This window comes from Lissotriton helveticus, chromosome 8 (assembly GCF_964261635.1).
Source record: "Lissotriton helveticus chromosome 8, aLisHel1.1, whole genome shotgun sequence".
NCBI classification, from domain to species: domain Eukaryota; kingdom Metazoa; phylum Chordata; class Amphibia; order Caudata; family Salamandridae; genus Lissotriton; species Lissotriton helveticus.
The window spans coordinates 205,856,753-205,873,773 of NC_136069.1; the positions used below are offsets into that span (position 1 = coordinate 205,856,753).

Sequence of the window (17,021 nt, forward strand, 5' to 3'; positions counted from 1 at the left end):
TCGGATGTAGGGCCGCAGCCGAAGGGTGTCGAAGTCGCGATCTAGCTCCGAGCTCTGTGGTGACGGCGAGAGGTCGAGCCGCTGCAGGCGTCCTCTGCTGAGCATGGGATTGGGCGGCGTTACGGGCACTGATCCAGTGCAGCGGACAGTCATAAGTGTGGACCGTGGCTATCTGCAACTGGAGCACTGTAGTTGCTGAAAGTGCCCCGTCAGCGTGAACACACTGCTAGGATGCCCGAGGAGGGCGAGGGAGCAATCGTGGGACCATAAACTTGAAAGCAGACTCTCCGGGGGCATACTGCAGCACGGGCGGACCGCGCCGGCCACGGGAGGAGCGGATGCAACTGTGCAGCAGGACGGCCTGGAAATAGCCAGGCGGAGGTGAGGAGGACGCCAGGGTTTGACTGCAAGTGCGGGAGTGGGCAGCGGCGTGGCGGCAACGTTGGATGAGATCTGGAGCCCTGGAGCTGCCCGCCCCCGCCAGGAAAGAAGCGGAGTGATCCCAGGGAGTATTGTGCCTACGAGGACAGCTTTGGTATACTGTTAAATGGTTCCTCGAGGGACAACTGTACTATGTGAGCTATAACAGGGGAGCAGCAAAAAGGTGGCAGCAGGGGGGCAGCAACCACAGGCAGGAGAGAACTGCTGGCATTTGAAGACTCCTTGCAGGGCAAAGGATTTTTTTGAGGTGGACACTGCCATAGTGGGGTGTTGCTGCGCTGCTGGAGGTGACTGGTGGGAGTGTGGAGCCAGCCGGGAGCATTGGTTGCCCCCTTGGGGAGCCAACAGCCAGTACGAGAGCAACAAGAGGCCTGGAGGAGGGGGAACCCCCAACAGCTGAGGGGATACAGCTGTGAGTAGGGAGTGTGAGATGGAGGTGGCCGGGATGTGTGGACCCAATGAGAGGTGAAGCCAGCGAGAGGTGGGCAACACTGTGAAGCTGGAACGGAGCAAGGCTAGCAGATGTGGTATGAGACCAGATTACATTGGCTGCGCTGATCAGTGGCTGTGTTAGAGTACTGGCGACGTCGGGAGCTGGCGTGGCGGCGAGGCCTATTGTTTTCAGTCCCTGAGGAGGCGAAGCTGCTGGATGGCTCTACAAGAAGAACGCCACGGATAGCAGGAACTGGGCCCTGAAACTGGAGGCTAGAGGTGCAGACAGGCCCGAACTGGGACTGCTCGGCGCGCAGGGCTTGGATGCCCAATGAGAGCAAGGTTCGCCAAGAGGGCTGGGGCAGTGGAATTGCGGTGCCCAGGAGGGCTTGGAGGGCGGCTCAGATGGAGCGAGCGGCCCACTGAGTGGGAAAGGAGTGAAACGTTGGAGAAGGTACGACTGACTGAGGCTTGGGCGTACAGCAAGAGGCAGCTGTGGGAAGGCACTTATTGGAGGAGAGGCGGTCTCATAAACGGAGCCCACGAACAGTGCCACAATGGGCAAACCAAGAGGGAAGCAAGCAGGAGCTCCTACGGAGCAGGAAGAAGACACAACTGTCACAGAGGCGCGGGAGGGGTTGCAGCATCGCACAGAGGGGATGCTCCAACAACAAGTAGACCAAATACTAAAAGCCATCCCAGACACCAGGGAGGCCCTACAACTCGATATTGCACACGATATTGCGCTTGTGACCCAGGGTCTGGGATTGCTCCGAGAGGATCACGCCAAATTGAACGACAGGGTGAAACAAACGGAGGTCACACTGGAAGTCTTGGAACCGGCTCAAAAGACGATGGCAGCGCAGATGCCTGATTTTTCAACACAGGCTGCAGACTCTGGAGCGGAGAACAGAGGATGCGGAAGGGAGGAATCGAAGGAACAACATCCGAGTGGAGAGGCTGCCTGAGGGGGCGGAAGGGGCCAGCCTGGTGGATTACTTGGAGGATTGGCAGAAGGGGACGGTCGCTCCGGAGGGGCTATCATCCTTCTTTACCACAGAGTGCCAGCCAGGCCACTGGCCCCGGGGAGGCCGCCTCGACCAGTGGTAGCTAGGCTGCTTCATTAGGACAGGGATCCTCTGCTGAATAAGGCCAGGACCGCCGGTCCGTATACTGTGGGCAATAGTAAGGTAACATTGTTCCCAGACTATACACTTGAGGTCCAGCGCCCCAGGGTGTCGTTTGTCGCTGTCAAGAGAGCACTCCGAGACGAGGGCATTCAATACTCCCTGATGTACCCGGCTTGCTTGAAGGTAACTGTAGACGACAAGACTTCTTTTCATGACAGTCCTGAGTAGGCCTGGGACTGGTTAGAGTTGTACAAAGTGGGTGCTGGGGAAGCAGTGCGGGGCGCAATCGGCGACGCCAGCCAGCAGCCCGGAAGACTGAGACACAGACAGAAAAGGAACGTGCAGCCGCCTTGCAGGCAGTCATTGCCATCTCCCGAGAAGAGGGGGTGGCATCTCCGGAGGGGAAAGAGTCGGAAGAAGGATCTCAAGAGGCGGAAAATGAAGAGTCGGACACTGGAAGCCTGCAACTACCTCATGTGACAACTGGGCCAGCAGATGAGATCGTAGATGGGTGATATGGCTACTACCTGGAACTTGGGATGTGAAATGGGCTGGGGCTGGCTCTGGTGGGGGGGCGGGATGTGGGCTTGATTGATTGCTGATTTGCTTACAGCGGGTAGGGGTGTAAGCGATGACGGGGATATACGAGTGAGGGAAATCCCGCTGACATATAGCCCCAAGGGGGGCTAGTTAGGAACCAAGGGGGTCGAGCGCGGGTGGTGGGATATGAGGTTGACTCTCTGAAGCTTGGGGCACACCCCCCATAAGTTTGTGTGGGTTTCGCTCCTTAGGGTTTCTTGAGGGAGCAGTTTGTGCATAGGTTTGGAGCGGTTCTAATGTTGTAACACCTGTTCTGGGGGGAGGTAATTGGGGAGGGAATGGGAAGCGGATGGGGGAGTTAATGTCACCGGTGTGCTCCTATCTGAGGGGTGTGAGCTACGAAAGCAATACTCGCCAAATGAGGACGTTACATGCTTTGAAATGTATTACTTGGAATGTACGGGGGCTTCATACGATGCAGCGGCGTCACAAGGTGCATGCTTACTTGGTGCAGCGGGAAGTGCATATATTTAGTTTCTTCAGGAAACACATATTAATCGATGCTAGGAGTTAGCCCTGAAACGGAGATGGAGGGGGCAATTATTTTACACGACTTTTGCCAGGGGTGCCTTGGTATGGGTCAGAGCGGGTGTCCCTTTCCAGCCAACGCAACACTTGGTGGACCCGGAGGGATGGTTTGTAGTGGTGCTGGGGCCGCTAAATGCAGTGGATGTGGCGCTGTGTAGTGTATATGCCCCCAATGTGGACCAACTCGCCTTTTTTGAAAGCTTATCGGCGAGGTTGGCGCCATTCTTGACTACTGCAATGATAATGGGAGAAGACTTTATTTCCATAGCAGATGTGGAGAAGGACAGGCCCCACCCCCCGCTTTCTGGCGCCCCAGTCTATAGAATATCCAAGGCGAGAAGCGTGTGGCAGACTAATTGGGGGCTGGTGGACACATGGCGTGCGCATCATCCGGAGGAGCAGGATTATTCTTAATACTCAGGCGTCCACGACTTGCACGTGAGGTTAGACGCAGTTCTGTGTACCCCTGACGTTCGTACCAAGGTGATAGATAGTGAATACTTGGCCAGAATGATATCGGACCACATCCCGTTGTTAGTGAGGATGCAATGGAATCAAGAGAGGGCGGCGATCCCGACCTGGCGGCTACGCCCGTAGGCGCTGGAAGACCCGGTCTTCTGTGAAGAGCTGGGGACGGGGATTGGCCAATATATTTTGAGGAGAATGAAGGGACGGCATCATCGGCAGCACTTGAATGGGACGCATTTAAGGTGGTAGCCCGGGGTATCTGTATTAGCAAAATGACGGGGGTAAGAAAAACGATATTGACAGACTTGGAGAGAGCAGAGAGCCGACTGTGGGAAGCGGAGAGAGCCCGACCTGGGGACCCAGGAGTACAGAACAAGGTCATGGAGGCTAGGGAGGCAATGGCGGAACAGATGGAAAGGCTGCGCTCCTTCGACTATTAGACTTACAGGGCAAGGATGCACGCAGAGGGGGACAAATCGAGCGCCCTGCTGGCATGGCTGGCTAACCCGACTCCCAGTGGGGTACCGACATTGGGACTGACCGCTCCCACAGGGAAAATGGTGAGCACACAATCCGGGATAAATAGCTTGTTTTTAGAGTATTATACATGGCTCTACAGTAGCCAATTGACTCAGGATGCTGATGGCATAGGGGAGTTTCTGGAAGACGTGGTCCTGCCGCGCTTTGGAAAAGAGCAGGAGGAATTGATGGGAAGTGATATTACGGTGGGTGAGATTAGGAGTGCAATAAAGCATATGGCCCGCAATAAGACACCTGGGGTGGATGGTCTTCCCATAGAATTTTATTCAATGTGTGTTGTTTAGCCCCGCGCTTACAAGTGGTATATCAGGAGGCACGTAAGATAGGGCGCTACCTGTGACCACTAGGGAGGCTATTATTATGCCCCTTCTGAAACCAGGAGGGGAACCCTCATATATGAGGGCATATCGACCACTCTCTATGTTGATGACTGATTAAAAAATTCTGAGCAGGATCCTAGCGTCTCGGCTCCTGCCGTATATGTCACAATTGGTCCACGGGGATCAGTCGGGTTTTATCCCGAAGGGAAATAAGTCAATTAATGTGCGGCGGTTGCTTCGGATACTGGGGGACAGCCAGGGCTTACCGTCAACTGGACTGATTTTGTCGGTAGACCTCGAAGGCTTTTGATAGCCTGGAATGGCTGTTTATTTTCCAGGTCATGCGCAAGATGGGCCTGGGGGAGGCGCTCGTGGGATGGACTCCAACACTATACAATTCAGCGACGGCTCGAGTGCGGATAGGAACGATGGTGTCAGCACCCTGCTTCATGGGGCGAGGGATGCGATAGGGTTGTTCGCTCTATCCACTGCTGTTCGCACTGGCGATTGAACCATTGGCGGTGCGGGCCAGATCGGGGAAGCATTATGTCGGGCTGGAGCTCTGCGGTACAAGCAGTATATATCGCTTTATGCCAATGACCTGCTAATGTTTCTGGCTGCCCCAGGTGCGATCTTAGCTGGAGCGACGGCGTTGTTACGGAAGTTTGGTGAGGTTTCTGGGTTACGAGAACTGGTAGAAGACTTGCCTGTTTCCGGTAAAACCGGTGAGGGAGAGTCCCACTAGCTTGGATGGAATACAATGGGAACCCTGCTGCCTGCCCTATTTAGGTACTAACATTTACCATGGGCGGGCAGAACTATTAGAGGGCAATGGGGGACGCTGCCGCTCTCGGTGGCAGGACGAGTGGCACTCCCGAAGAAGGTAGCATTACCTAGATTGTTATATTTCAGGACGCTACCGATCTGGATACCGGGCTTTGTGTTCAGGACGCTTCAGTCCACGGTGCGGAGAGTGGTAGGCGGCGGGTAGCATTGACCACGATAATGAGGCCCAGAGCTGAGGATGGATGGGCGGTCCCAGACTTTGAATTGTATTTTCTAGCAGCCCAACTGCAGTGGCTTACGCAAGCGGTAGCTCGGGAGTTTCGGGGCCTGGATGGCCCAGCAGATCGATGGTTCCCACATCATGTACTGTCCTATGTAGTTCTTGGCCAGCAGATGAAGGTGGGATTGCTAACACATGAGGAGAAAGTGCTGAGGGCATGCTGGAACAGAAGCAGATGCAGAGGAGGCGTCCCACGCCCGTATGCCCCGGAGATACCTCTGGGCATGTGTACGGCCCTCCCGCATGGAGGAGACTGGTCCATACTGGCAGAGTGGGAGGAACTGGGGCTGCAAATGGTTGGGGACCTGTATGCGGAGGGAGCCCTTTTGCCTTTCCAGGCATTGCAAGACCGGTATGGTTTGCCCAGGGGCGATTACTTACTGCATGCAGCTCTAGTGTCAGCGATCCAAAGACACTGGGGAGAGGGATTGTCAGAACCACAGACCTATTTGACATGTCAGTATGTTGTAATGGCAGCGGGGACGGTAAAAGCAGTAACGTGCTTATTGTCAAGTTCTCACTACGTCGTCCCTTACCTTATCTTGTGGATGACGTAGTAGATTTTGCAGAGACGCAAGTGACCAACTTCCCAAGAAACTAACTATAAACTTGGCTGACTCAAATTCACAGCTAAGGTTAAAACTAGAAATTTGGGAGGAGGGCCGGTACTGGACGTAGATGCGAGGTTTTTGGCTTGCTGTCGACCTGCGAAACAACAAGTGAGGATGACTTAGTTTACCAGTACCTAAAAACCTATTTATTTCTTTAAACTAGTGTTTTCTCCTCCTTAAAGTTTGCGCAGATTATCACTAGAATGACCCCTACCTGCGATCAGAGCTGCTCTATCCTAGTCCAGTATTTCTTTGTCTTGTGATGTCGGGAAGTCTCCAGATGTTCGGGTCAGATGTTCTGGGATTAATTGGGATATATGTCCTCTGTACTTATCTATAAAACAAGAAAAAATACCTTTAAAATTACTTCTCACGAGTTCTTTATTTCCCCCTTGGCGCCTGAACTTACTTGCAAATGTTTTCATATGAATGAATGAATGAAACAGCACTTGTATAGCGCTAACTACCCGGAGGCCTCGTAGCGCTTATGACAGGAACTAGATTAGCGAGGGCACAAGGCAGGTCAACAGAGTGTAGCATACAAGTGAGTTTTTAGAGTTTTCCTAAAAGAGAGATGGTTTACAGTTTCTCGCAGAAGCAGAGGAAGAGTGTTCCAGAGTTTTGCCGCAGTGTGTGAGAAGGAGCGGCCACCCAAACGAGCCTTTTTGACTCTGATGGGAGTGGCCAGCTGGGCGGAGCTGGAACGGAGGGAACGAGGTGGGGCATAGGGGGTGACCAGTGACTGAAGAATTGCAGGGCCAGTACGATGGAAGGCCTTGTGTAAAATACACATGGCCTTAAATTGTATTCTTCCGGCTATAGGGAGCCAGTGAAGTTCCCTTAAAGCGTTCCTCGCTGACTGCCGACGGGGAAGGTTATAAAGTAGACGGGCTGCACTGTTCTGGGTGACTTGGAGCCTCTGGATGGTATAGGCAGGAGCTCCCATGTAGAGGACATTCCCATAGTCCAGGCGAGATAGTATAAGGGCCTGGACCAGGATCCTCCTTGCCTGGAATGGGAGCAGAGGGAGCACCCTCCGAAGCATCCTCATCAGCCCAAAACAGGTAGCCGAAGTCTTCGTAGCTTGAACCGAGAAGTTCAGGTCGGTGTCAAACCAAATCCCCAAGCTTTTTATTTGGGGTTTGGGCGTGGGGGGTGGGCCTAAGCATGGAGGCCAGGAGGATGCAAAGCCCGAGGGGGAGGGGTTGCCCAACAGGATGACATCTGTCTTCTCCCCGTTAAGTTTTAGACATGAGGATTGCATCCATCTGGAGACCGCCTCCAGACAGGAGCCTAGGGTGCTAGACGATCCCTCCTGGTGGTCTAAAGAGACCACCAGTTGGGTATCGTCTGCGTAGGTGACAATACGCACACCGAAGGGATGGACTATCCTGTCTAGGGGCTCCATGTAGACATTAAACAGAGTAGGGCTCAGGGAGGAGCCCTGAGGAACCCCACATCTGAGAGGATGTTTAGGAGATGCCACCTCGCCCTCGAAGACCTGAAAGAAACGGTCAGCCAGGAAGGATGTTAGCCATTCCAGTGCTGCGTCCGACACACCCAAGTCCGCCAGACGTTGTAAAAGCGTGACATGGTTGACTGTGTCGAACGCAGCGCTTAGGTCGAGTAGGATAATGGCGACCTTTCCACCCTGGTCCAACACGGTTCTAGCTTCCTCCGTTACCGCTAAAAGAGCGGTTTCAGTTCCATGTCGAGGACAAAACCCTGTTTGGGAGGCACGCAGGAGACCATTTGATTCCAAATGGCTCGTCAAGGTGTTATTTACGTGCCTCTCAAGTAGTTTACTCAGCCAAGGGAGCAAGGATATAGGGCGATAGTTCGCCAGGATGCTCTGGTCCAAATTGGGCTTCTTCAACAGAGCCCTCACCATTGCGCACTTCCATGACGGAGGTACGGATTTTGTGGTGATAGAGGTGTTGAGGACGTCCAGTACAACCGGGCGAATTGTGTCCATTACCTTAAGAAGGGTCTGGGGGGATGCCGAGTCATTGGGTGAGCCAGAGGTGATTTGAGGGATAAGTTTATCCAGTGCTGGCGTGTCCAGGAGAGGAATGGCGTTTAGTTGACAAGGCGTGACAGTAGGCAGGGAAGGAGAAGGAGAGGGGTCCAGAGTGCTGTCAACTTCTCCAAAAGAACAGTATATAGTCTGGATCTTTTGGGAGAAGAAGTCAGCCAGATTGTTGCAGCGGTCCTGAGCGCCCTCCACGGAGGGGCATTCCGTTGGGGGTGAGATAAGGGTTTTGACGATTTTAAAAATTTCCCTTGGGGCATTAACGGCGGCCTCGATTTTACTGCCGTAGTAGGAGGCTTGTGCAGTTTTTTTGCTCCTGTTTATAGAGCCTAATGGCCGCTCTATAACTGGCCTTCCTGTCTTGGGAGTAATCTTGTCTCCAGGCTCTTTCGTACTTGCGACAGAGCAGTTTCTTAGATTTGAGGTTAGATGTAAACCAAGGAGCAGGTTTGGGTCTTTTTGTGACAGTGGTGGCTCGCACGGGGAGGACCATGTCCAGTGTAGAGGAGATCCAGCCATCGAAATTGCTGGCTGCAGTGTTAACATTTGGTGCCTTCCTCGGGGGATCTATAGCCAGGGCAGTTTCCCATTCAGGGAGGGGGAGCGAAGACCACTTCCTACCTCGCTGTTTGGCAGGGTGACAGGTGGGAATGGAAGAATATGTGTGCCAGATAAAGGGAACTAAAAAGTGGTCGGTCCAGGGTAACGGGATGGGGGTTAGCACTGTAAGATCGTCGCTATTACTATAGATATGGTCCAAGAGATGGCCTCTGTTGTGGGTTATATGAAACCCTTTTTGATGGAGATCGAGAGCAGAAAGGCTAGATCGGAGCGTGTTGGCTGCTGTGTTGTGAGGGTCATCCAAATGCAGATTAAAGTCCCCCAATAGAGTAAAGTTGGGTGAGGACAGCACAACGCTAGCAGTAAGATCCGTTATTTGGGCAATGGAGTTTTTTAAGGCGCCAGGAGGGCGATAGGCTAATAAACCTGAAAAAGTGATAGTGGGTGAGAATTCTAATGAGAAGAGGACACTTTCGCAGGCAGGTGAGGTGGTTGGGGTAATGCGGCATTTGTAATTGTCTCGGTAGACAATAGCCAGTCCCCCACCCCTCCCGGTCTGACGATCGAGCCTTTTCAGAGTAAAGCCTTGGGGAATAGCCCACCCAATCGCTGGATCGTTATCTGAATGAAGCCATGTTTCCGTTAGGAAAAGTGCGTGGGGGTTGAGTTCTTCAATCATTAGATGTAGCTCCGTGTGATGTTTACAGACGGACCTGCAGTTTAGGAGATACAATCTCCATTCCAGAGCGGAGGGACGGCGTAGAGTACCTATATTAGGAGTAGAGGGCTTCCAGCTGCAAATCGTACAGGGATAATTGATATCAGACGGGTGAAACAGATGGGCGCAATGAGGACGTAAAGGAGGGCGTAGGGCGAGCAGTGATGAGACATCATAAGAGAGTGTGGGGAGAGCCATAGCAAACCAGACTACCCACCGGTCCGCTGGAGCGTCTGGACGCGGACTGGCGCAGACTGGCTTCTCTCTGGCGCGTCTACGGCGCTACCGCTGCGCGTCACCGCTGCGCGAGTAATTGGGGGCTAAGTAGGTTAGGCGGAGTGTGAGACTAGCACGTCAACCCACCAAAGATGGCCGCCTCCGATGGAGCAACCAGGAAGTTGTGCCGCTTGCCTCCCTCCACAACAAACAGCACTGGTAGCTGCGGTGGACCGGGGAGTGAGCGCGCACAACAGATAGGTAAATTACACAGGTACAATTTTAAAATCGGTACACAGTAAAATTTGCTTTTTCAATCAAGCTAAAATAATGGCTAGCAGGAATACAAGGGGAGAACGCTTGTAGCAGTCCTGCTTGCTACCAAGCGCCAGCGCTACTAAGTTCTCAATCAGTTCTCGAGCGCGCTTCCTACCGGCCCTTTTGTGATCAGGGCGGAGTGGGAGACTAGCGCGTCAACCCACCAAAGATGGCCGCCTCCGATGGAGCAACCAGGAAGTTGTGCCGCTTGCCTCCCTCCACAACAAACAGCACTGGTAGCTGCGGTGGACCGGGGAGTGAGCGAGCACAACAGATAGGTAAATTACACAGGTACAATTTTAAAATCGGTACACAGTAAAATTTGCTTTTTCAATCAAGCTAAAATAATGGCTAGCAGGAATACAAGGGGAGAACGCTTGTAGCAGTCCTGCTTGCTACCAAGCGCCAGCGCTACTAAGTTCTCAATCAGTTCTCGAGCGCGCTTCCTACCGGCCCTTTTGTGATCAGGGCGGAGTGGGAGACTAGCGCGTCAACCCACCAAAGATGGCCGCCTCCGATGGAGCAACCAGGAAGTTGTGCCGCTTGCCTCCCTCCACAACAAACAGCACTGGTAGCTGCGGTGGACCGGGGAGTGAGCGAGCACAACAGATAGGTAAATTACACAGGTACAATTTTAAAATCGGTACACAGTAAAATTTGCTTTTTCAATCAAGCTAAAATAATGGCTAGCAGGAATACAAGGGGAGAACGCTTGTAGCAGTCCTGCTTGCTACCAAGCGCCAGCGCTACTAAGTTCTCAATCAGTATGACGCTCTATATTGTTTTCTAAGAAGACTCATGTGATACCAGAGAACCTGTAGTAAATGCAAGCATGGAAAAACAAGGCTCTTCCCTAGCGAACACCCTTTTTATGAAACCCCGAGACTATTGACAGTTTTATAAAACTAAAAAAAATAACATTGTAATTACAATACTTTCTTGTAATGAATTTTCTCACAAAAATACAACAGATTATTTCTAGCAGTCAGTTCTTGTCTCTTCTCTTGAAATGTCCTGAAAACTTGCTTTCTTTTAAGCTTTCTCAAGATGCAAAGCGTTTTTCCTTCTAATTAAGAAAAGAATGTCCCAAAATCGGAATTTAACTTTCTTGCGTTGGGCGCCTGAATTGTCAAAATTATAAAGTACTTAACTCTGTTCTTTCTTTTGTTTCTGCAGGTTCCTCGTGAAGATAATTGGTCCCAAGTCAAGCCTCTGGAGCTGGATTTCTTCTTGCAGGTAAGAACGCCGAGATTAATCAAAACGCGACCTCTCTCCTAGCTGGCAGGAAGGCAAAGCAACTTCTGGAAGCCTGGGTGCGGTTTAAATAGCCGACCGCACCCAGGAGATAACGTGCGCACGTCACGTTTTAAGCCGCTGCGAGAGAGATGCTCTCAAGCGGTTTAAACGTGCAGATCACTCACAAGATGCCTTGCAAAAAGTATGCCTTCAGGAATCTTCCCCCCAAACCAACTCGTTATTCACGTCTCCCTTTCTGGCCCCATCATGGCATTTCCTTCACAAGCAAAAAACGAACCAAAGCACAATTGAAATGAATTACTGCAAGCTCATCACTGTAAGCACACCTAACCCAAATACATACACTTTTAAACATACTGAGTGCTGGTGCACGGGAAAGGGGTGGGTTTTCTCAGAACCTAATCGGAAGGCTTCAGCCTAGGATGAGGGGATCATGACCGTACTCCCTCCTCAAGATCCCCCCTAAAACCGGTGAAATGGGTTTCGGTTTCTTCGGATATCTTTCATGAAAGGATCTTACCAGTATGGGAGCATTCTTTAAATGTCCTAAAGGTTCCCAAGATCTTTCTTCGGGACCAAAACCCTTCCAATCCACTAGATAGAAAAGTTTCCCGCGTACTCTCTTTGAATTCAAGATAGTCTTTACCTCGTATTCTTGATTTCCATCTATAAATACAGATGAAGGAGGTTGAACGAAACGAGTCTGAGGATGAAAAGGTTTGACTAGTGACACATGAAATACAGGATGAATTTGATATTTTTGAGGAAGGGTCAATTTGACACAGACTGGGTTAATAATCTTTTCGATAGGAAAAGGTCCAATAAATCTTGGGTTGAATTTACGATACCCCTTTAATCTTAATTTTCTTGTACTCAACCATACCTTGTCTCCAGGAACATAATCAGGTTGTTTGGTTCTATGCTTGTCTGCAGATTTTTTTTTGATCTTCTTTGGCTTGTGCTAAATTGAAAGTGGCTTGTTCTTGGATGGAAGATAATTTGGAAACATAATCGGAAACTGCTGGTACAGAACAAACCTTTTTAACATCACTAGGAAAACTTTTAGGATGAAAACCAAAATTACAAAAGAAAGGAGACATACCTAAGGAAGTATGATTCACATTGTTGTAAGCAAATTCCAATTGACTCAACAACTCAGACCAATCCCCCTCTTCAGTAGTTAACATACAACGAATAAACTGTTCAATTGTCTGATTGGTACGTTCTGGTAAACCATCAGTTTGAGGGTGATAACTAGATGATAATCGAATTTCCATGTTCAGTAGAGAACTCAAATTTTGCCAGACACGAGAAATGAACTGCGACCCCCTGTCTGAAATAACCACTGAAGGAATTCCATGCAGACGAACAATATTACTCATCAAAAGATGAGCTAATTCCATAGCAGTTGGTAATTTCTTAAGAGGAATGAAATGTGCCATACGAGAAAACTGGTCGACTATAGTTAGGATTGTAGAGTACCCTTTCTTGGTTTCTGGAAGTTCTTCAATCAAATCTAAAGAGATGGTATGCCATGGATGAGGTGGAACTGGAAGTGGAGTTAGTAAACCACTTGGTGCCTGATGGGTTGGTTTATTTTGAATGCAAACACTACAGGTTTCTACAAAAAGCTGTACATCTTTAAACATTGCAGGTCACCAAAAGGTTCTCTTAACCAACTCATAAGTCTTCACAACACTGGGATGGGCTGAAATAGAAGTGTCATGATGGCAATGAAGAATATCCTTTCTAATAGAATCTGTTGGTACGAAAATTAAATCATGCATAAAAATCAGATTCTCTTTTTCCTGTAAAAAAGGAAATTCTTTTTTCTAAAGGTCTAGACCTCTCGTCAATTTCCTTCTTGATTTCAGCAATTATATCACAAGAGGACAAACTGGCTTGAAATCGAGAGGGAGGTAAAAGGGGCGCTCTCTCTACAGAGGGTTCTGGAATATCATAGCCCATTCTGGATAAAGCATCAGCTTTTAAATTTTCTTTTCCTGGTCTGGAAGTAATGGTCTGGAAGTAATAACAAAGTCGTAATCGTTAAACATTGACCATCTTAACTGTATAGCAGATAGCGCTTTTACAGATTTTAAAGCTTGCAGGTTTCTGTGATCAGTATAAATTGTTACAGGATGTCGAGCACCTAGCAAGTAGTGACGCCATTCTTCAAAAACTGCCTTAATTGCCAAAAATTCCTTGTCTGCGATAGCATAATTCAATTCAGCTTCAGATAGTTTCCTGTAATAAAAAGCTATAGGATGCATTTGGCCAGTGTCTTTATTTCTTTGAGATAAAATGCCTCCAAGAGCAAATTGAGAAGCATCTGCTTCCACAATAAAAGGCTGAGAGGGATCCGGATGACTCAAAATAGGAGCTGAAGTGAATTTTTTCTTTAGACTCAGAAATGCTGTTTCTGCCTGGTTTGACCAGATGAACTTTTCTCCTTTGCGAAGCAATCTCGTGATGGGAGTGATAGTTTGGGAAAAGTTTTGAATAAAACGACGATAAAAATTAGCAAAACCCAAAAAGCTCTGAACCTGTTTTACAGTAGTGGGACTAGGCCAAGAATCCACAGCACTTATCTTTTTAGGATCCATTTCAATTCCCTTAGGGCTGATGACATAACCAAGGAATTCTACTTTAGTAACATGGAATAAGCTGTTTTCCAATTTTACAAAAAGTGAATTTTCCAGCAGTTTTTTTAGAATGGCACGAACTTGCTGTACATGTTCTTCCTCGGAGTTGGAGAAAATCAAAATATCATCGATATAAACTAAACAGCAAACATCAATGAATTCGTGCAAGACCTCATTTATAAAAAATTGGAATGCAGCTGGAGCATTGCAGAGTCCGAATGGCATGGCATGACTTGATATTCAAAGAGGCCGAATTTTGTGCGGAATGCGGTTTTCCACTCATCGCCACTTCGGACTCTCACTAGATGATAAGCTCCTCGAAGATCCAATTTAGTATAAATGGTTGCGTTTTTGACCTGATCTAATAAGGTAGGAATCAACGGCAAAGGATATCGATTTTTTTATGGTTACATTATTTAAGGCTCTATAGTCTATGCACGAGCGCAATTCACCTCCTTTTTTCGGAATAAAAAAAAGAGAAGATGAAACAGGTGATCTTGAATGCCTAATGAAACCATTTGCAAGATACTCGTCTAAGTATTCTCTAAGATGAACATTCTCTTTCTCAGTAAGGGCGTATATTCTGCTACAGGGAAGAGTTGCTCCAGGAATTAAATCAATTCGACAGTCCAAATCTCTGTGTGGTGGTAGAGTGTTAGCTTTTTTTTTGTCAAAAACGTCAAATAGATCTGAGTAAATGGGTGGAACACCTTCTAAAGCCAAAATGCTGGTAGAGTCTGCACAAAAATCAAATCCCTGGATTACATCATTAGACTTTTCCAAGAGGAAACATTGAGTTGAGCAATGATTGGAATTAAATGTTACAGTCTTTGATACCCAATCTATGATAGGATTGTGTTGAATTAGCCAAGGTTTTCCCAAAATTAGTTTGAACTGAGGGGCATCTATAATGTCAAAATGTATTTCTTCAGTGTGAATGGGTGAACAGTCCATTTTCAATAATTCAGTGTGTCTATTGATAGGACCTGAAGTCAGTTCCTTACCATCTACTGCCCTTACTATTTCAGGATGATCTTTTTGAATTGCCTTAAAACCTAATCGTGAAAAGAAACCAGCATCTATGAAATTGCCAGTAGCTCCCGAATCTATAACTGCTTCAACCTTTTTAGCTTGAGATGAAGGAAGTAAACTCTTTAATTCCACAATAATACAGAAATGCTTACATCCAATAGGTGGAACAGTAGAGGCCAAACTAGAAATTGCACTCGATGAACCGACCTCATCCTTCACCGAGTATTCTAGTTTTCCGATTGCTCTTGAATTAAAGCTACATCTGAGGACTTAGTTTTTGGCCTGTTGGGTCGAGCAGGACAGTCCCTAACAAAATGACCTGTCTTACCACAATAAAGACATTGATTCAGTTTGCGCCTCCTATCCTTTTCGTCTTTGGACAAAGGTCCCAGAATAGAACCTATTTGCATAGGTTCTACAGGATCAAGCTTAGGAGGTATGTCTCGAGATGTTGAACTTCTTTCCTTCACAAAGAGAAATCTGTGGTCCCCTTTCGCTCTTTCGCCTTTTCTTTCTCCAAGGCGATGGTTTAATTTTACAACTAAATCAATGAAATCATTGATATCTTCTGGAGGTTCCAAAATTTGCGTCACCATATCTTTTAAATCATCTTTCAATTCTCTATAGAAAATAGATACTCTTTTTTCGTATGGCCATTTTGCTGCTAAAACCAGTCGATTAAACTGAGAAATATAATGCAATAAATCGGAAGATCCCTGTTTTAAGTTTAGCAACTCGTTATCAGCAGATTGAACAAAAACATGTTTAGCGAAAATTTTCTTTAAAGCACGTTCAAAATTTTTTAAATTATATAAAATGGGGTCATCTTTTTCTACCAGGGGTACTGACCAGAGAGCTGCATCTCCTCCAAAATAAGATGGCATAAAAGCCACCTTAGAAGAATCATCAGGAAAAGCGCACCTTTTAGCTAAGAAGTGTAAATGACACTGTTGCATAAAAATGGAAAACTTATTTACATCGCCATAAAACCTTTCAGGCTGAGCTAAGGGGGTTGGTATTGGAGTTATTACTTGGATTTGAGATTGAGCCCCTGAATCAGAAGATGGACCTTGAAAGGTTGCAGGTTTCACAACTGGCTTTTGTTGGACTGCTGTTTGTAGCGCTGACATGTCCCTACGAATAGCTGCATTTTCATCTCTTAAGTCGTTTAAAACTGCTGCAATATCTTGTAAGGTAACCTGGTCCATTGCGTCTGGGCGAAATAATACTCGGGGGCTTTGCCTTCTGTCAAGTTCTCACTACGTCGTCCCTTACCTTATCTTGTGGATGATGTAGTAGATTTCGCAGAGACGCAAGTGACCAACTTCCCAAGAAACTAACTATAAACTTGGCTGACTCAAATTCACAGCTAAGGTTAAAACTAGAAATTTGGGAGGAGGGCCGGTACTGGACGTAGATGCGAGGTTTTTGGCTTGCTGTCGACCTGCGAAACAACAAGTGAGGATGATTTAGTTTACCAGTACCTAAAAACCTATTTATTTCTTAAAACTAGTGTTTTCTCCTCCTTAAAGTTTGCGCAGATTATCACTAGAATGACTCCTACCTGCGATCAGAGCTGCTCTATCCTAGTCCAGTATTTCTTTGTCTTGTGATGTCGGGAACTCTCCAGATGTTCGGGTCAGATGTTCTGGGATTAATTGGGATATATGTCCTCTGTACTTATCTATAAAACAAGAAAAATACCTTTAAAATTACTTCTCATGAGTTATTTATTTCCCCCTTGGCGCCTGAACTTACTTGCAAATGTTTTCATATGACGCTCTTTATTGTTTTCTAAGAAGACTCATGTGATCCCAGAGAACCTGTAGTAAATGCAAGAATGGAAAAACAAGGCTCTTCCCTAGCGAACACCCTTTTTATGAAACCCCCGAGACTATTGACAGTTTTATAAAACTAAAAAAATAACATTGTAATTACAATACTTTCTTGTAATGAATTTTCTCACAAAAATACAACAGATTATTTCTAGCAGTCAGTTCTTGTCTTTTCTCTTGAAATGTCCTGAAAACTTGCTTTCTTTTAAGCTTTCTCAAGATGCAAAGCGTTTTTCCTTCTAATTAAGAAAAGAATGTCCCAAAATCGGAA

The 17,021-nt window shown here is 47.8% G+C and overlaps 1 protein-coding gene across 1 annotated transcript in view; it reads left to right on the plus strand.

The window, feature by feature from the left end:
- The window catches only part of LOC144771551 (uncharacterized), a 152,807-nt gene that overhangs the window by 108,586 nt on the left and 27,200 nt on the right, over positions 1 to 17,021 (plus strand). Inside the window, exon 2 of the mRNA XM_078655951.1 lies at positions 11,158 to 11,217. The gene's annotated coding sequence lies outside the window, so the exon portion shown is untranslated. The remainder of the gene's footprint in view (positions 1 to 11,157; positions 11,218 to 17,021) is intronic.